The 21095-nt window shown below is 44.2% G+C and overlaps 1 long non-coding RNA gene across 1 annotated transcript; it reads left to right on the top strand.

The window, feature by feature from the left end:
- The first annotated feature begins 9700 nt into the window (after positions 1-9700).
- LOC123645939 lies at positions 9701-15924 on the top strand. Its single transcript, XR_006737742.1, has 3 exons — positions 9701-9740; positions 12159-12266; positions 15907-15924. It is a non-coding gene; the product is annotated as an uncharacterized LOC123645939 (long non-coding RNA).
- The last annotated feature ends 5171 nt before the right edge of the window (positions 15925-21095 follow it).

Genomic DNA, 21095 nt, shown 5'->3' with positions numbered 1-21095 from the left:
GGAGGAATTTGTTGTTTAGAGCAGTTGTTCTCAAACCTGACTACACTTTAGAATGATCTGGGAGTTTAAAAAATACTGATACTGATATCCCCAGAGATTGTTTAATTTGTCTGGGGTGGGGCATGTGCATCTATGTATTTGAAAAGCTCCTCGGGTGGTTGTGGTGCACAGCCAGGCCTATGGCTCAGTAGTTTATGAAAAACTAATGAGTAATTGCTATTCTGCAGAAGCAGCAGAAACTCTTAATGTAGCCAATTATCATATCGATTCCTAATACAAGAGGAGTATTGATTTGTATTTCAGTGAAGACATTTCTAAAACAATTCAAACTCAGGTTTCCTGCCACATGAAATTACAGGTATCTGGACTTTCGATAATCCATTCCTGAAAATCAGACATTTTCTACAAAAATGCTGACTGGGAGCCTATTTTCCATTATTTTAAATGGGAAGAAAATGAAATGTTATAGGTCAACCCAAAACCTTTAACCAAATTTCCCTAAAACATAACTACAACATAATCAAATGCCTTGATTTACATTGTAAACTATCACATCAGGCTGTAAAAATGCTTACAACACCCCTTCTCATCATTAAATGATAAATTGGGTTGTTAACAGTCATTTGTGTGCAGTGACAGGGCTTCTTTTAGTGCCAGCTCCATCTGACAGACACCTCCCTTTTGTTGTTTCAAAATTTCATATGTGATTCTGATGATCTACCAGCTGGAGTTGGAATATAACTTGAGACTTTCCTCATACATTGGTTTGTTAATGATGTCACCATGAGGTTTTGAAGTCATAAATATAAATTTTTTCCTTTATGAATACCAGCTGAAATAATATATTAGAAGATACATATGTTCTATGAAATATGGGTATTACAACTAAGAGGCATTCTACCAGGAAAATGTTACACATGAAGACATTCTGTATTTAAAAGTCCAAGATAGATGGCCAGCGTTGAGAATTGAATTAGTAAGGATGTTCTTTTGGCTGTAACAGAACATCCTCATTAAAGTGGGTGTTCACAGCCAGAAGCACAGAGGTGGACGGTCACAGTTAAACTGTCCAGCAGTTTAACAATGTAATAAAGGGCTATCGCCATTCCCACCTGCTTTATGCTCTACCACACTCACGGTGTTGGTGATGTCTTCCCTCATTGTCACAGGATGGCTGCAGCAGCTCAGAGCCCCACATCTGCTGTCCATAGAGTCCAAAAGCAGGAAGGGAGGGCAGAGAGAGAACTCACTGTATAGTTTTTCTATCGGGAGCTAAGTCTTTCTCACAAGCCTTCAAGCAGTATCCTCCTGCCATCTCACTAGCACAAATGGTTACGTGGTCATGCAAAGCTATAAACAAGGTTGGAAAGTAGTTATCTTGCATCTACATCTTCTATCCTGCAAGGAAGATGGGGAAGAGAAAAGGCTAGTGGGAAGCTCAATAGAGTCCAGATTCTATTGTTAATGACCTGAGTGTCCTTGGGTACATCTCTTTCCCTCTATGAATCAGTAGATTTTTTCCAACAGAGCACTTTCACTTGCATTTAAAGACTTTTTTTTTTTTTTTTTTTGGAAGCAGTCTTGCTCTTTTGCCCTGGCTAGAGTGCCTGGGCTTCAGCCTAGCTCACAGCAACCTCAAACTCCTGGGCTCAAGCAATCCTTCTGCCTCAGCCTCCCGAGTACCTGGGCCTACAGGCATGCGCCACCATGCCTGGCTAATTTTTTCTATATATTTTTAGTTGTCCAGATAATTTCTTTCTATTTTTTAGTAGAGACGGGGTCTTGCTTTTGCTCAGGCTGGTCTCAAACTCCTGACCTCAAGCGATCCTCCCACCTCGGCCTCCCAGAGTGCTAGGATTACAGGTGTGAGCCACCGTGCCCGGCCTGCATTTAAAGACTTATAAAGACTTGTCTTGGTTGGGAAATCTCCAAAGAGCTTCTCAGGACACTGTGGCGTATAAAAATCTTTAAGTTTTGCAGTAAAGTGAACAGTTTAACTTTGTCCAACCCAGTGTTTCCAAAATGTATTTGACCACAGAAACTTTTTCATAAATTACAAGCTTGTGAATATGCTGTGGACTCAGTGTTCTATGGAATTCTTCAGGAAACACTACTCTGTTAGATTGAAATTTCTTGAAGACAGGGTCTTCATCTTTAAATTTTCAGAGCACTCAGTAATTTCCAGCTACTCATCCTCAGTCATTGCTTCAATCTCACGTCCTCAGGGAAGAACTCTCCTCCATCCAAACTAGGTCAAATGATATATATACATATATATCTCCTGACCTGGCTTGTTCTGTATCCTGTCCAAATGTATCCTTTCTATCCCGGCCTCCTTTTTCATAACACCATAATTGCAACAAATTACTGGATATGATTTATATGATCTATTATATCTTGCCAGTTAGACTGTAAACTCCCTGACAGCAGGGGTCATGTCTTGTTCACTGCTTTATCTCAGGCTCCTACTACAGTGATGAGCACAGAGTAGGCACTCAATACATATTTTTGAATGAATGAATGTCACACATGGCAGACTATAAAAATGTTTGTGTAATGGACACATTTTGTTTCTCAGCACTAATCCACTATCCACCTTCTTCTAGGATTACCCCCAACCCCCTATTTTATCCACATGGTGGTTCCCACTGGAGATTGAGCCAGGAGTGTATCTTTTAAAATTGGGGATAGAAGGAAGGTTAGATTTTTTTCTTCCCAGTGGGTAGAAACAGAAGAAGCAAAGCTCAGGAACTGTTGGCCACCAGCTTTATTTGTCTTTGAACCAGAGAACTGGACAAAACTGTTCTGAGAAGAGGCAGACAGAGAGAGAGAGAGAGAGAGGGAGGGAGGGAGAGAGAGAGAAAGAGAAACAGAAAGAGAGAAATCACAGATACCCAGCCAGAGACGGGAGATCAAGAGTGTCCTGGCAAAAGTCAGAGCTCACAAGTTTTGCATCTGGGACCCTACCACAGTCCTGTTCTTGGGTTCCATGAGATGCTCTTTTACCCTTTTAACAACTTCTTCTTTCTCCCCTACGCTCATTTGAGTTGGTTTTCTGCTACTTGTGAATCCTAGCACATTTGCTAAATGAATTAGTTATTGGGCATGAGTCAGACAGAAAAAGAAAGGGGACGTCGGGTACTTGTTCATGATCGTGCACAAAACAGTGAACAGAGGGACTGAGTTGATTTCAAACTTGGTGAACCAGGACTAAAGCAGAGCATGCCGGATTCAAGAGAAGGAAATATTCAATCTATTTATGTATAAGGTGTTTTCTTGGGATCAAATGAGTTTAGTGCTTAAAAACTGAAATAGAAGGAATGTTTTCACAATAAACCCAAATTGCATTCTGGGGAGAAAAAGACTACAAAAGCCCGAACCACAGGCATTATCAAGAACGTGATGGCCAACATTCTGTAGCTGTCATTGTTCCCGCTAATGCCCAGACCTCTTCTGCCTTCCCACGAAGAGCACTCAGCCCCACGCCGCCAGAGCACCTGGCTCATCTGCATTCTGCAGGTGTGTTCAAAGTCATTCAGCTTCTTGTTCCTTGTCTGCCCAACCTGGAGACACTCTCAGACTGTGTGAAGGACACCATCAGGCCACTGTAGGGTGACTCTTGTGGCTGAATAATGCATGAAACCAGCAGTGGCCAAGTGGGAGCCTCCCCAAGTTGGTGGTGGGTTGAGGACAGGGTATGGCCTCCATCTGCGGGTACCTGACTTTCCATCCGTGGGATCTTTCAGATTGATGGCTCAGTCCATATGGATGAAGTACTTTTAGTGTGTTTCCTTAAATGTTGCTTAGCTGGGCTGGAAGGGGGCACGGGCTGGCAAATTAGACAATTGTGCTTAACAGTTAATGCAGGATGCTCATGTCCCTCTCGTCTCATGTGGGCCTCGCAGTACCTCTGCAAGTTGCGGGATCAGGGATTGCTATCTGTCATCTGTGGACAAGGAAACTGAGACCTCAACAGAATATGACTTGCCCAAGAGAAGATCCATCTTCTGAATTGACTTTTTAAAAAAAAATGCTCCTAGATTAACTGAATCATGAGATTTTTTTTGTCTTAAAGGCAAGCTGGAATATAAGAACGACTGTTCTAGAAAAAGTGTGGTATTCAGGTTCCCAAGGTTTATCTTTGAACCAAGATAAACTAGGGAGATTAAAAAAATTTTTATTGAAGTAAAATATACACATATATATTTTATGTATATTTACCATTTTTAAGTGTACAGATCAGTGGTAATAAATACATTCATATTCTTTTTTTTTTTTTTTTGCCCTTTCTCTCCCCCTCCCCCTCCCATTCCTGTCCTCTGGTAACCACCAATCTAGTCTCCATTTTTTTTTTTTTTGAGACAGAGTCTCACTCTGTTGCCTGGGCTAGAGTGCTGTGGTGTCAGCCTAGCTCACAGCAACCTCAAACTCCTGGGCTCAAGAGATCCTCCTGCCTCAGCCTCCTGAGCAGCTGGGACTACAAGCATGTGCCACCATGCCCGGCTAATTTTTTTCTATATATATTTTTAGCTGTCCAGCTAATTTCTTTCTATTTTTAATAGAGACAGGGTCTCGCTCTTGCTCAGGCTGGTCTCGAACTCCTGACCTTGAGCGATCCTCCCACCTCGGCCTCCCAGAGTGCTAGGATTACAGGCGTAAGCCACCGTGCCTAGCCTAGTCTCTATTTTCATTTTCATGAGATCCACTTTTTTTTTTTTTATTAATAGCTCCCACATGTGAATGAGAACATGTGGTGTTTGTCTTTCTGTTTTGGCTTATTTCACTTAACATGATGGCCTCCAGTCCCATCCATGTTGCTACATTTGACAAGATTTCATTGTTTTATATAGCTTAATAATACTCCATTGTGCATATGAACCTTATCCATTCATCTGTTGATGGACACTTAGTTGATTCCATATCTTGGCTGTTGTGAACAGTGCTGTAATAACTGTGGGAGTGCAGATAACTCTTTGATATACTGATTTCCTTTCTTTTGGATATATACCTAGTAGTGGAATTGCTGGGTCATATGGAAGTTCTAGTTTTAGTTTTCCAAGGAACCTCCATTCTGTTCTCCATACTGGCTGTACTAATTTACATTCCCACTAACTCTGTATGAGGAATCCCCTTTCTCCACAGTCTCACCAGCATCTGTTCTTGCCTGTCTTTTTGATACAAACCATTCTAAGTGGATTGAGATGATATCACATTGTGGTTTTGATTTGCTTTTCCCTAATGACTGGCGATGTTGAGCATTTTTCTCATATACTTGTTGACCATTTGTATGTCTTCTTTTGAGAAATGTCTGTTCAGATCTTTTGCCCATTGTTTAACTGGATTATTTATGTTTTTGCTATTAAGTTGTTTGAGCTCCTTGTATACTGTGGTTATTACTCCTTTGTCAGGTGGATAGTTCGCAAATATTTCTTCCTATTCTGTGAGTTGCGTATTCACTTTGTTGACTGTTTCCTTTGCTGTGCCGAACCTTTTTACCTTTAGGGAGATTTTTTAAAAGATGGAGTGCTGTGATTCACTTCTGGAGATTCTGATTTAGCCTGGGGCCACGATTTGGGACTCTGTATTCCTGACAATTTCCCCAGGAGTTCCTGATGCGCAGTAAGGTTTGGTAACCACTGGTGGGCTGAGGGAAGCATGGGATGTAGGTCAAGGCCCCTGTATCTGGTCCTGGCTTCATTGCTGACTTCTTGGGCCTCATTTTCTTTATCCATACAATACAGGGTTTAGTTTAGAATAGATGATCTCAAAAATCTCTTCTGGTCCTTACATTCCATATGTCCTTTTAAAAATTGCCCACAAAGGGCTGGGTTTTACAGAGTGCTGGCCCCTAGAGACTCTAGAACAAAGAGAACATTGATGAAAGTGTTGGAGTAGATGTCCTTGGTTGCATTCCCAACATCTGTTCTCTCTTCCCCCATCTAACAAAATTCCAATTTTGTTCAAGTATCTCCTCTTCTCCCATGTAGCCATGTACTTGGGGGGAAATTGATTTACCTTGATTATGTAAGCCAGTCAGAATGACTCCATCTCCCCAGTCATGGTGATTGATCATGAGCATGTTACCCATTTCTGTCCAGTGAAACATGAGGGGAGGTTTGCTAGGGGCTTCTGGGAAAGAAGGGTACTCTCTGTTTTTGGAGAGCTTCTGGAAGTGACCCTATTTTTACCAAGGGATGTAAACAAGGAAGCAGACATCCCTGATTCTCTCAGTAGCTGTCTTGCAACCAGCTTCCTGATGAAGCTCACTGTTGACTACAAACCAGAATAACTGTGCATTGGTCAGGGTAATTATCATCAACTGTTTAACAAACAAACCCCCAGATCTCAATGTCTTAACACAACAAAGGTTTATTTCTTGATCATGTAAACTCCAATTAGGAGTCTGGACAAAGGCCTTTCATGTGGTGTTATGGACTGAATTGTGTTCCCCCCAAATTTGTATGTTAAAGTCCTAACTCCTAGTACCTTAAAATGTGAGGTATCAAAGAATAGGGTCTTTCAAGAGGTGATTGAGTTAGAATTAGGGTAGGCCCTAATCCAGTCTGACTGGTGTCCTTATAAGAGGACATTATGACACAGAGAGAAACCAGGGATGTGAATACACAGAGGAAAGAACCATGTGAGGACGTAGTGAGAAGGTGGCCGTCTCAAGACAAGGAGAAACTAAACCTGCTGACATTTTGATCTTGGACTTCCAGCCTCCAAAAATGTGCAAAAATAAATTTCTGTTATTTAAACCACCTAGTCTGTGGTATTTTGTTATGGCAACCCTAGCAAATGAGTCCGTGTGGTAATTCAGGGAATTGAGCTCCTTCATCCAGGTGGTTCTGCCATCCCCATGGACATTAGCATCCTCCAGATCTGGTTGGCAGATGAGGGAAGGAACAATGGAGGATTGTGTGTGGGAAGTTTCTATGTGCCAGGCTCGAAGGGGTGCACACTTCTACCCACATCCTACTAGTTGGAACTCAGTCATGTGGCCATACCCAACTGCCACTGGGAAATGTACTCTAGCTGTGTGCTCTGGAAAAACGAAAATGGATTAGAGAGCATCCAGTCTCCACTGGAGACACAAAGGTCTTGGATATTCGATGGCAAGGCTGATCCTCTGAATCAACCAGTCTAGGAGCCGGCTCTGTCTCTGACTTCAATACACTTCTTTGTTGTTTAGGCCAGCTCCAGCCAGTGTTCCTGTTTGTTACGGCTGAATGCAACTTAACTTTCAAGTGCTGATCTCTTTTCTACTCCTCCCTGCTGGCCAGAATTGGTTTCATGGCCATATTGCAGGACTAGGGGATGGAATAGGGGTAGGGCTTTCACTTGGACTGAAAAGCAGATGTTAGCATTCCAGGTAAAGTGGTTCTGGACCTTTCTCTTCTGATGGAGTTGTGGGACAGAGCGTGGAATCCTAAAAGAAAATTCTTAAATCTGATATTATAAAGCCAAGCACAGTGAAAATCATTGACATATCAAAAACTTTATTTTTTATACCTATATATCTCTCTTCCACAAATTCCAGTATCTGGCACGTCACAGTTAACAAATATTTGTAGAGTAAATGGACAAATGAATAAATTAAGGCTTTCTTTGACTTCTTCCAACCTCAAGTCCATCTCATCTTCTATTTCTCGCCTTCACGTACCCTCCACTCCTGCTAAATGGATATGCGTGTCCTGCTGCCAGGGTCTTTCCCTTTGTCTACATTCTTTCCTCTGCATGGAGGACCTTTCCTCTATCTCTTTCTGGCCAAATCTGACCCGTCCTCTACACCCCATCCGAAGGGCCTGCTCTTCATGCACAGTGCCAGAGCCCCCTAGCAGGCCCCACTTCTCCTTCCCCGGGATGCTGAGGACGCCTTGCCACTCTCCTGTGCCACTTCCCGGGCTGCAGGGTCTGATGGTCCTCTGTGCTCTTTGTGCACATGTGTGTTTCCTCCAGTAGAAGAAAAGCTCCTTGAGGGCAGGCGTGGCCCGATTTGCACAAATCCTACCTCTTAGGACCTTGTTCTGCGTAGAGGAGGGCTCAGTGACTGCCTCTGGGAACTGAAAGAAGCGGATGGACAAACTTCACCTTGTAGAAGGTAACCACAGTGGCCCCTAGCCACTGCATGCAGTGTTTGCCATTCGAGTAGATGATTCCAAATGTCTTACCTGCTCTCCCTTTCCTATTAAAAACTTTTTTTTACTGTGGTAAAAGATATATAACATAGAATTTACCATTTTAATCATTTTTAAATATACTACTCAGGCATTAAATGCATTCACAATGTTGTACCACCATCATCTTTATCTATTTCCAGATCTTTTTAGTCATCTCATGCAGAAACTCTGTACCCATTAAACAATAATTCCCCATTCCCTCCTCCTCCCAGCCCTGGCAACCACCATTCTACTTTCTGTCCCTATGAATCTGACTATTCTAGGTACTTCATATAAGTGGAATCATGCAGTATTTGTCTTTTTGTGTCTGACTCATTTTACTTAGCATAATGTTTTCAAGGTTCATCCACGTGGTAGCATGTATCAGAATGTCTTTCATGTTTAAGGCTGTATAGTATTCCAGTGTATGTATAGACCACATTTGGTTTATCCATTCCATCCATCCATGGATACTTGGGTTGCTTCCACTTTTTGGGTGTGGTGAATAATGCTGCCATGAATATTGGGGGACAAGTATCTGAGTCCTGCTTTCAATGTGGGTGAATACCTAGGAGTGGAATTGCTGGATCATACGGTAATTCTATGCTTAACTTTTTAAGGAACCGCCATACTGTTTTCCAATTCAGCTGCACCCTTTTACACTTCCACCACCCCTTTTCTATTTTTAGGCTGGAAGTCACCTTCTGCCACAGCTCTCCAGCATCTCCCATTCATCTCCACTCCCCAAACATCCACCCTGCGTACAAAGCGGATGTGTCTGTCCCACTTATTAGAGAAAAAAGTTGCATTAATAGTTAAACGTGTGGCGTCGCGGCCGGCTCTGGCAGCTGCTGATTGATGGCCTCCATTACACCCCATTAGATATTTTATTCTTGTTAAATGAAGAGCAGCCAACTTTGTCAAGTATTTTTAGTTCCCTCTGGTCTTATTGGTCCGATCTATTCTGCAGGACGGCCTGTAAATGGCCACATATGGCTGCGTGTCTGCAGGACGGATGGCCGTGCAGCTGGCGTTCATTGGCCACCAATTTACCCCGGCCCCCTTCATTGTGAGCCTGACAGCGCTGGGGAGCCTTGTAGATCTAACCAAATATATCTATTTTCTAATTGTCTATTTATCACCTTCTGGGGAATTGTGGGCCTCCTATCTGAAGGCAAAGGGGGGATGGCCTTGAACAATGATCCTTGTCAAGGCTCTCGCTCGCTCTAAATTAGGGCCTAGTTGCTAAATAACTAATTTAGTCCTGCTATCAAGCTGAAAAAGTGGGTATTCAGCGCAAAGTGCCAGCTGGGGAATTGATTATGTCTTCTCTCAGCGAGTGTGATAAACCTGCCGCAGAGCCACCGTGGAAGGCTAGAGACGGCTCCCGGGGACGGCGGCGCTTCACCGCCGAGAATTGGCAGAGGAGCCGGGTCCACACCCCGCGTGGCAGCTGAAGTCTGGGCACGGGCCTGCCTGCCACCGCGCCTGGGGGAGTCTGCCCCTCCCGGCACCCTCCTGCTCTGTGGCTTCTGCTTGGAGCTGTGGGGACACTTGCATCTGTCACACACAGGGACCAAGGTGAGAATCGGGGAGGAGAGAGGAAGGTCATCCTGACAGCCCCAATTTCCAATTAGAGTGAGATTATTGAAGGTGGCCCAGGCTGGGGGTGGGGGAGGTGGCAGGAAATAAATGGGAACAGGAGGCACTTAGGAAAATGGATTAGTAACAACTACCAGATTCTGAGCAGAGCAGGAGGGGTAGATGAAAATAAAGAGTTAAGGTTTACTGCTTGAGAAATCTAATAATGGCAACAACAACCCTCATTTACTCAGCGCTCGCCTCCGCCAGGCCCTGCACCAGCTGTCTCCAGATCCGGGGTCTCCTGGCATCCTCTCGGCCCCCACGCAGATCAGGGTTTCTACCCCACTTTGTACTTGGAGAGAAGGAATTTCAGAAATCTTACCTGATCGGCTTGTCTAAGGCTGAACTCCCACTATAAGTATCTCCCTGACTCAAAATTTTTTACAGTGCCTGGAATGCCTCCATCATTCCTTGGGTCAACTGATCTGTAGTGAGAGCGGGACCAGGCCTTGCCTTCATGGAACTGGTGGGGCAGCCAGACCAGCCCAGTGGCTCTCAGCACAGCTGGACCCAGAGGCCCCTTGGTAATTCAGATAGTGTTGAAGTGCCCTTTGTCATTCTAAAATTAAATTCACAGGTTAATATATTCTACTTATCCACATAATTTTAAAAATCAATATAATGTTTTAACTGTAATATGACAGAGAAAGAAAAGAAAAATAATTTGAATAAAATGATAGGTCCTATAACTACATGAGAAAGCACAGTGAAGCACTCAGGTACTTACATTTCCTTAAAATGAATGTTTGAACTTAAGAAAATATTGGAAAATAGCCAACTGAATGTGGATAACATTTTCTCTTTGTCTTTGACATTTTGAAATAAGGGCTAAAAAAAGTATATTGGTAAATAGAATCGCTTTGAATGTGACAGTCACAAATGCAAACTGTTGCAAGAGTAGTGTCAGTGATTTAAATTCCATGAACTGGGTTGCCACTTATGACGTCATTTTCTGAAACAATGAAACTCCAAGTAGAAGAAAGTAAAATAATCTCTCAAAAACAGCAACCACCACGACAACAGCAAAACACCCCAAACTCACAGCTTCCATGTTGGTTGCATTCCTGGAGAAGTCAGTGTAAATTCAACCAAGCAGACTATCCTGTGTTTGTGTGCAAACTGGAGTTAGATTCTAGATTTAGATAATTAGAAATGCTTTTTGACCTACCTGGACACCTTGTTAAGATTTAAATGTTGTGAAGACGTGAGGCAGTCCATGCCTTGCGGGACGTCTAGTGTCCTTGCCCCTCTCTGCCTCCCAATCAGTGTGACAACCCAGATACCTTCTTAGGGTTGGTTCTGCCCACTGAGAGTCACTGAACTGTATAAAGGACAAGTGAATAAGCAAGAAAATAAGTAGCAATAACTATAATGATCAATATAAAACTGGGTGATGGGCTAGAGAGAGGATGAGGGGCTCCTTTGGATTGGAAGTCCAGGGTTTCTGGTTTGGGTAAGTGGTTCCTCTAAAGCCAGACACTCCTGGGGAGGAAGAGCCACAGGCACCCTTTGGAATATTCATTTCTCTGCGAGAAAAAAAGGAGGGTCAAGAAGTTGGCTGGTCTGGGGGCCCAGGAGACCTAGGTTGGGTGCCGCTTTACCAGTTACTGAGCAACCTTGAGCAAGCCACTATTTCTTCACGAGCCTCAGTTTTCTCATCTGTTAAACAGGAGAATGATCATTACATTGCTCTCCCCCCAAGAAATGAGAAGATCTAAAGTGATGGGAGTGCTTTCAGCACCATAAAATTCTAAGAGACCACGGGAAAAATGAGAAACAACTCAAAAGCCTCCAGAAAAAGGGACTTGTTATTCAAAAGCATGGCACAGCCACTCAGTAGAACATTACATAATAATTAAAATGATGTGAAATAATAGTTAATGCCATTAAAAGATGTTCATGGAGTGTTACATCAGGAAAGTGAGTTACAAAATAATATGGAGAATATGATCCTATGCTTGTAACTGAAAAGAAAAGCAAGCTAACAGCCAAACAACCAATAAATAAAACAGAAAGCATTAGAAGGATGTATGCTAAAATAATAACTAACGTTATCCCTGGGGATTAGATGTTTGTAATTTATCTTTTGCTCCTCTGTAAAAAAAATCATTTTTGTAATAAGAGAAACAAGCCACAAACATGATTTTTAAGATGGTTGTCACATGCTGACACCCCTGCTAAAGTCATGTGGTACTGTGTCTGGGCGGGTGGGTGGCCAGTTTGGTTATTAAAGCCTGTCTTCTTTTTTGCAATTTTGCATGTGCAAAGATAAACAATATGGTCACTCGCTGTGCAGGGAAAGCTGTGTCTTCCCAAGGAGAAACTGATTCTTTTTTTATATTGTGTTCTCTCCAGGCAGAGCTTGAGCTGCCTGGATCCAGGTTCTTACTGGCAGTGTTTACAATCAATGTACTGGGTTCTGGTGTAGGCACCATCATTTAACTCCTCACAACACCCTATGAGGTAGGTATTATCACCCCTATTTTATAAATAAGAAAAGTGAAGTCCAGAAAAATTAAATGACTCACTACTGGTCAAATATTTTTTAAGTGGAAAGACAAGGATTAAAACCTGAGATGTCTAACTCCAAAGCTAGTTCTGAGCCAGTGGGCAGAAGTTTGTACCCACATGGGAGTTAATTATTGGCCAGGTTTTCATGTCTCTGTAAACGCTGTTAAAAAATGCCTACAGCTTCAATTTCCTCGTGGTTGAATGCACATAAACACCCACCTCACAGCCTGGCTGGGAGACTTAGCAGGGTGGCAGCAGAGAAGACTCTAGAGCTATGGTCCCCAAGCCCTGGGCAGCAGCCTGGTACAAGTCTGTGGCCCGTTAGGAACTGGGCCGCACATCACCGCCTGAGCTCTGCCTCTACCCCATCCCCATCCCTCGTCCATGGAAAAATTGTCTTCCATGAAACCCATTCCTGGTGCCAAAAAGGTTGGGGACTGCTGCTCTAGAGCACTTTGTAAAGAGGAAACATCTGGTCAACATGGCTTCCTTGCCACCAGTCTCTCCCTGCGCAGACTGGCCCCCAGTGTTATGGTGGGTCAGTTGGGGGAGATTCCAGTGAAGGACACTGAGGCCCCCAGAGGGCAGCCCTCGCTAAGCCCCAATCTGGGAGGGACGGTGTTGAATTTAGCCAAAGACTTCAACTTCCAACTGTTCATCCATCACCCAGTATCTCTCAGAAGGGTGAGGTTTACCTTCTCTTCAAGTCCTTAGTGAATCTCTCATGTAATAAAGCTTACTCTCAATCACTTAATTTTGACCCATAAAGCACCATTGGGGATGACATATTTGTCCAAAATAACTTCAATCAATGCTATATTCCAAATGGTTGTAAAGGTCACTTATTGGAGCAAAAACGGAGACAGAAACACTAAGCATAGATTTAGTTATTTTTCCTTATAATTGCAAGTGTTGGATGTTGTAAACAAGCCTTTTAAAGATCTCTTTAAAAAACAATACACTAAGTGGCTGGTTTGCAGAACTCATGAATAGCGAATGGGTACTTGGGGCTAGGAACATAATTTTCAGTGACAGCATCATCCACGATGCAAAACGTCCTGTATCATAAATGACTTGGATGGAAGTGAAGACAGTATCTCTGGAAGGCTGTGTTAGATGACTTGAGAAGAGGCTGTAGTGATGACAAAGATATCAATGTCAAAGATGTATGTGAAGAGTGAATTCAATTGGATCATGAATTAAATGTGAACACAGAAAAAAAATGTTTCTAAATATACTTGTAATTAGTATAAGACTTTATATTAATATTTTAATTTCCAGTTAACACATTAATTTATAACTACTACATTGCTATAGTAATATATTTTGTGTGACTTTAAATATATGTATCATTAAATGTTAAATCAATTAAATACGATAAGTGGATCTTTGATTATCTCATCTATATTCCTGAAAGTCTATACATGCAAGTTGGTTAAAAGCTTTGTTTTGGACCTTCTTATTGGGAAAAGGCAGATCTCTCTATACTTGGGGTTGTCACATGGTTAGGCATGTTTACTGTAGGCATGTTTACCTGTCATGTGCCAGGAGTGATGTCAGATGCACAGTGAAGAAAGGGAGGAGAAACCAGAGTCCCAAACCACCACCTGAGTCCCCTACGTAGGGTCTGTGTGGGAAGAGGCCTGATCAGACCCCTTCATCTGCCTGATAGGGAGATTGCTGGGGCCCCAGCGGTGGTGAGCACTTGCCAAACAGAAGAAAGCCCAAGTTCTTTGGCAAGGAAAGGAATGACAGCAGACAACCAGGCAAATCTGATCTGGTAGCCAAAGGCCATCCTTCTCACATAGCAATATCTCCCTACCCTGGAAGGCCTGAGCTTGCTCCAAAGAGAAGCAAAGAACAAACATGTGTTCTTCTGTGCAAAGGATGCAGCTTCTTGCTGGGTTGGCTTGTGTCTAAAATGGGGTTGACAACATCAGTGGGATTAACCATTTCTGCTCCATGTAGCCCCAAATAATTTTGAAAATCTTTGTCCCTTCTTGAAACATTTTAAGTTGACATTTATAATATTTTATAACAATGTTAAATAATTACAAAGGATGCAATGTCTGGTATATTATAATATAGACATTATAAGTTAAAAGTCTTGCATTGGTGTTTTAAATGCATCCAATAAAATACAGATATCATAGCAATTTGATATCCACCATCATCCTTTTAAAAAATACGCAAATGAGCTCTCATTTAACAGTAGGAAATTGTATTTCCAATCCACTTCCCCCACAGAATTTTATCCTAATATAATGTACTTTTATGCTTGAAAGTCTTCTATTGATTTTCCTATCATATTTCTCTACAACAAAAAGATGTATATGAATTGAAATTTTTATTTCCTGTGACCATAAGCCTCTAAATATTAAAATAATTCTCTGGATTGAGTTATTTCAACTATTAGTAATATAAACTTGATAAAATAATATGAATGTACTGTAAATTTTGATAAAAAATTATTAAACAGTTAAATTTTATTAGAAAATTTTCTCTTACTGAGATAGATGTGGGCAGGACTGCCTCATAACCCATGCAGGCTGTGCACTATAAATTCCTGGAAGAGCCATTCACATAGACCATAATGTTGATGGTGACCCTTGGAGTTTTGCAGTGGACAACCTGCACATCTGTACATAGTTCAGGTTGTCCACTGCAAACCACCACTATTATCCACCCTGGATTTGGGGAGTGGTGGTTATAGTGCCTTGATTAAAGGTGACATTGAAAACACCATTTGTCAAATTGTCCCTTTATTTGATCCCAGAAATTTTGACTGAACAGGACAATGCACAAGAATAAGATTCAAGGGGAAAAAGATACAAGTTTCTTTGTACCATAGAAGGGGGATTATAGATGGAAAAGCGGGAATGGAAAACTGGCATGATGCTCCCATCACAGGCAGATCAGTTTTAGGAGAGTTCATGTGGAAGTTGAGAACTAGGAAATCGATTTCTTTAAAGTTGTCTGTATTAGGAATCCCCTGGAAAGCATTATCTCCACACTCAGGTGACAGCACTGGTAGAGCTGTCCACGGTGCTGACCAGACAGAGGGCTTTCCACTGTTAGCAAGATCCTCTGCCCCTTGGTCTTGGCAAGCCCTCTCAGTCAGGACCCCAAATCCATAGAGCCCATCACAAAGCCTGACCCTAACTGTGGGCCTGGTAATGTCTCATTCCAGACTAAGGAAGAACATACTAATAGTGCTTGCTTGTTTAGAATTAAATAAGTGCCAGACAATATTCTCAGCATTTTACTAATCTTATTTAATCTGCCCCAAACAACACAAAGTAGTTACTATTATTCCCATTCTACAGATGAGAAAACAGAGGGCAACAGATATTAAATACCTTGCCCAAAGTCACACACGGGTATATGGCTAAGGCAGCTTCCAGACCTAGCCCAGGCCAGCCCGGCTCTGAAGCCTGAGCCCTTTTTGAGCCCTTCATGTCACTTTCAAATGTGAAAGGAGAATAAAACAACAGTTTTTATGGGCCTACTATGAGCCAGGTACTTTGCACATTGTCAAATTTAAATCCCACTACAATCCTGCAAAGTAAATACTATCGTCTTCTTGTTACAGATGAGGAAAGGAAGCCCGAGGCAGTCAACAGTAGAGCTGGAGTTTGACCCTAGGTTCATCCATCACCAAAGGGAAGCCTCTTTCCCCTCCCTTAGGCCAGCCCTCCAGCCACCCCAAGCCCACCACGGCTGAGCACAGAGTCCAGCACCCTTTCCTGTAAGGCCCTTGGTATAAGCTGGGTTGCCCGAGGGAGAGCAGGCACATCAAAACAATAAAGCCACTGCAGGAAACTTTGGCCTCTGAGTCCATTTGGCCCGGTGCCACATTTGCCACAATTGTTTCATTTCATTTAATTCCAAGAACACTTCTGAGCCCTGGCCAAGTGCCAGGTGCCCAGCTAGGTGCTGCTAGAGGCATTGGGGATGAAGAAAAGGTGGTCCCTGACCTCACTTGCTGCCACTTGACCTGCAGCCACGTCTTAAATTCCAGAAAGGCGGTGGTCAACAGGGAGCCGCAGGAGTTAGAGGAGGCAGTTAATGATTCTGACAAGGTAGCATCATGAGCATGGCCGGATGTGAACTAGGATGTCACTGTTGCTTAGTTAATGCAGTCAAAACAGCCAGCTTCATCTGAAGCATCTAGAGAACTGTGACCATACGGTCTCAGCGCGCGGTGCAGTGCCCGAGCCTGTCGGATCTGCTGAAGGGGCAAGTCCTGCGTCATGGCCATGCAGAGCACTCCGCTCAATAGTTTATTGCCCTACAGCTTTTCTAGGAAGCGGTTCATGGTACTATTTTGTGAAAGTAACTCCTGCTAAATATACTTTGGCTTCTAATAGGAATAGAGCAAGAATTAGATCTTAGCCTCATTTCCCTCGCAGGTAGGAGAGCTCAGGGCCCCGCAGAGTGGAGACACCTCAGGGCCCCGCAGACCTCAGCAGCCCCGCGTGCGCTACAGATGATGTCCAGGAAACCCCCAGCCGGGCGGCCCCTGCAGCGCCGCTCCTGAGACAGCCTGGGAGGTCGGCGCCTCCCTGCTGCCCCCTGTGGGGGGAAGTGGCGCCTCCTCACCAGGGCCCTTCTTACCTCTGTTACCTGAACTCCGCCCCCACCCCCAAAAGCGGGGGACGTGACACAGACCTCTGCCCCGCAGAACCGGCACCACCCGTTATGGGGGGATTGCTCCATACAGGGAGTTTGGCCTCAAGACCCTCCGTGGCATGACCTGGGGACAGGCAGCCGGAATCCCCAAAGGCAGCTCGAGAACCAAGCTGGGAAATAGATGCTGACACTTCCCCAGGCCACGCCCACCATCGAGTATATTTTTTTCTGCAATCCTGGGCCTTTTGACTTCTCCGAGGAAAGACGAGCTTTTGCACCACATTCCATTGCTAACTGCCTGATTTCCTCCTGTCAGACTTCTCCTTCTGTCATGATGTTTTGTTTTCCCTTTGTTGCCATTAATTATTTTTTTCCTTTTTGGCTAGCTTTAGAATTTCAAGGCAATGAATTGTGGTCATGCCTAAAATATTAGCACCATTTATTGAGTTTGTATGTACTAGTGCTTTTCTTGGGCTATCTCACTTCATTCTGCAAAATAGGCAACGTTGGCCCCATTTACTGAGGCTCAGAAAGGTGGAGTGACTTGCAAGGTCCTAGCTGGTAAGTGGTAGAGTCAGGATTTGAATCACATGCCCGACTCTAGAATGTGTGTTCTCTGCATGGAGACTCTGAGCCAGCTCTGCCGCCTGTCCCTTGCCTCTCAGCCCCCTCTAAAGTATAGCAGCTGTCACTAAAAACAGCCCAAAGCAGATGGAAGCACAGCTTTCCTTGATCCAAGTAATTAATTCGGTGAAGGACTGAAACTCACCTGGCTGTGTGGTCTTGGGCAAGTCACTCACCCTCGCTGGACCTGAGTTCCTCATCTATGGAAACAGGGCATGGAATGGATGATTTCTCGGGGACTCTATGCTTCCAAAGTCCTGCACTTCAAATGCCACAGTAAATTTAGGGGCTTTGTGGAGGCGCAGCCCATCTGATATTCTCCCCAACTTGACCTTTTCTTAAATTCATTTCATTAATTCTCTTATTCATAAGAATGCATTTTCATTTCATGGTTCCTATGTTTAGTACTTTCTCCTGATGATGCTTCTCTTCCCTGGTATAATTTTTTGTTCCATTAATTTCCAAGGACCATTTTGCCAGATCAGAGTGTTAAGAATCATTCACACCTCTTCCGTTTGTCTAACCAACCGCTCATCCATTTCTCTCCAGAAATAATTGTATATGGTTCAATAAGTTTATTGTTCAAATCTGTTTACAGTTCAGAATGCATCTCATCAGGATTTGCTATAAAGGGTGGAAGCCAGTTTCCAATTATCATTATTATATCTATTTCTTCAAGTTTTCCAAATATTCATTTTTTTCATCTTCAGGAGCTGTTTTTTTCCCTCCTCTCATTTTTCTTTCATATTGAAGGCAGACTTTACAAGGAAAAAAGCACCAATTCTTTTAGATACTTACTTGCCTTTGTTTCTCCAACTCACCTGGGTGTGATGCTGGGCTTTTTCTGCTTCCACTGTGACCACTGTGACTCTGCCTTTGTTCTGAAAAGTTCCCCATTAAGAGCTCATCAGGTCTTTGTGACTCCATCAGACGGTGCACCCAGTGGGCAGGGAATCCCTGGGAAGGGAGAGGGGAGAGAAGAAAAAAAGAGAAGCAGAAGTGGAAGTCTAGGAGCAAGAACAGGAGAGACTTTACAAATGAGACGTTGCCCAGTCTGGGGACAGAGGGCAGAGCAGCTGCCAAGCCAGGCCCAGGTCTGCCTGCCCCTCAGCTCCCCCAGGGCTGTGTTAGCATGGTGGGCAAGAGCGTGGGGGTCTGGGGACCTCAGGATGGGTTCCACCAATTAGTAGCTGAGCAGTGTGAATGAATTCCTTCCCCTGTGCCTCCGTTTCTCAGCTGTAAAAATGAGGATAATAATAGTTCTTGTTTTGTAGGATGTGGGGATTTATTCATTTATTCAATTATTTATTAGGCTTCTACAATGCCAAGCGTGGTACCAAGCACTGGAGATACAGCACCATCTGGATCCTGTCTCTGTATTGATGGGGTAGTGGTCAGGTTGGGGTGACAGGTACCCATCTATTAATGACTTACGTAAAATGGACAGGGTCTTCAAGGGAGAACATGATGTCCTGAATTCAACGAGCCGTGGGAGTCTCCCAGGTGAGGGAGGAGGGTGCGGTAGGCAGAGGCAGGTGTGGGGGATAGAGAGGGTGGGGAGTGAAGTTCACGGTGAAGCTGGCGGGAGAGGGGCATGTATGCTGCCTGCATGTGATGAGTAAAAGTGGCGCTCAGCTCCTGTGAGTACTTGTGGTGTGACTGCGGGCTCTTCCCAGGGGCCAGAGTAGAAATGCAGCTTTTGAATGCCACCTGTCCAGTTGTGGGACAGCAGTGACAGGTCCCAGAGGAAGGAGCTGAGGTCAAAGGTCCCAGTGGTGGGGGTGCTAGGATTCTGGACCCTCCTGAATGGGGCCCGGCTGCAGGGGCATCTGGATTGAGGCAAGGCAAGAGGCAGGGGCTATGCGCTGTCTGCACCCACCCTCTGTGGTGGCTCCTAACCTCTAGCGTGAATCAGAGCCACTGGGGGAGTTAATTTAAGATGCATCTGTCTGGGCTCCATCCCTGAAGGTTTATTTATCAAGTGTGGGCTGGGGCCCAGGAATCTGCATTGTAATACGGGCCGGGGTTGGGGATCCCAGCAAGAAGCACTGCCTGATGGCAGCTTGGCCTTCGTGGGCCTTGTCTGGGTTCCTGCGGCCTTGGCAGGGGAAACTGGGAAGCTTCTTGCAGGAAAGCATCCTTCCCATTTGGGTCCATATGTGCTAATATTAGCAGAGTTCCAGAACCCAAAAACAATCCACGTAGCAGCATGAAACAGGAATTAAGGAGCCTGGTACATAACTTCAGTGAAGCTTCGAGAGCCTGGCCACATATTCCAGCTGTGGGAACAGCCCAGCAGGGCTACTGAACATCTGGATCTGGCACCCGTTCGTGGCAGACACACAGGGAAGAGGGACATTGGCAGCTCCCCTGGCACTCATCCAGAGAGGGACTCGAACCCTGGGAATTCCTCCAGGCCCAGGGGCCCTGTTCAGGTGCAGGCCCTGGCAGAGGTGGAGGCCACGTGGAGGGAGCAGGCAGAGGGGCCGGAGTGGAGGACTCGGGCTTGGTCATAGGGTTTGCTGGGGCTTTCCCAGTCTTAGCACTGACAGGCCCACGTTCCAGGAATCCCCTCTGGCCAAGGTAAACTTGAATGGTTGGTCACCCTACTTTACTTGGTGTCAAGGGAATTGCATTCACCTGGGAAGGCCGGATTCTCCGTTACAGCAGAAACTATGCCCACCTGAAACTGGATGTGGATTCTGGCTCCACCATTACTGTGTGATCTTGGGTAAGCGTCTTAACTGCTCTTGGTTTTAATTTCTGATCTATAAAATGGGAATAATAATGTTTCCTTCATAGGAGGATTTGGGGGAGGAATACATGAGATGATACACGTAGAACCTTAGCATAGTACTTGGCACATTTTTTTATTTGACAAATATGTTTTGGCCATTCTGACCATATTTCATTGAATCTAAGATACCATCAATTAATTGTATACTGCACAATGATTCATCTACTACTAAGGAAAAATGCTGCCAATTATGCTTTGACCTGTGATTGCTTGCAAGTTATATCCCAATTTTAGAGATGTTAAAATGTGAAAAAACGCCCACCTTAAAATCCATGAACCAGGTACCACACAGGGAACCTCTGAGGCCCCAGTGGTGGCTAAGGCCGTTGTGGTCTCTGCCTTTGCTTGGTTTGCAGCTCACTACAAGCTTCTGGGTGCAGATACTTTTCTAGAAAATCCCAAAGTGTAGGTATGTCTCCTGGAAGAATGTGGCAGGTATTCTGTGTTCAATTTCAAATGTCATGATGTGAGGAAAGTTCCAGGCTGTATGATGTGCTGGAAGAGAAAGCTCTTGGTTCCCACTGAGACATGATTGCTCTGTGACCTTGGGCCAGCCAGTTGAGCTTTCTAAACCGCATGCATAAATGGAGAGGTTGATCCTAGCTCCTACCTCTGAGGCCCGCCTGGCTTCAACCTGCAGGGACCCTGTAGGTTAGAGGGTGGCAAAGGCGCCTGCCCCCAATTTCAGGAAGAGCTTCCTTCCAGATATATAGTCTGACAAGGGAAGG

The sequence above is a fragment of the Lemur catta genome, chromosome 10, assembly GCF_020740605.2.
Source record: "Lemur catta isolate mLemCat1 chromosome 10, mLemCat1.pri, whole genome shotgun sequence".
In the NCBI taxonomy this organism is placed as follows: domain Eukaryota; kingdom Metazoa; phylum Chordata; class Mammalia; order Primates; family Lemuridae; genus Lemur; species Lemur catta.
This window is presented reverse-complemented; position numbering and strand designations above follow the sequence as displayed.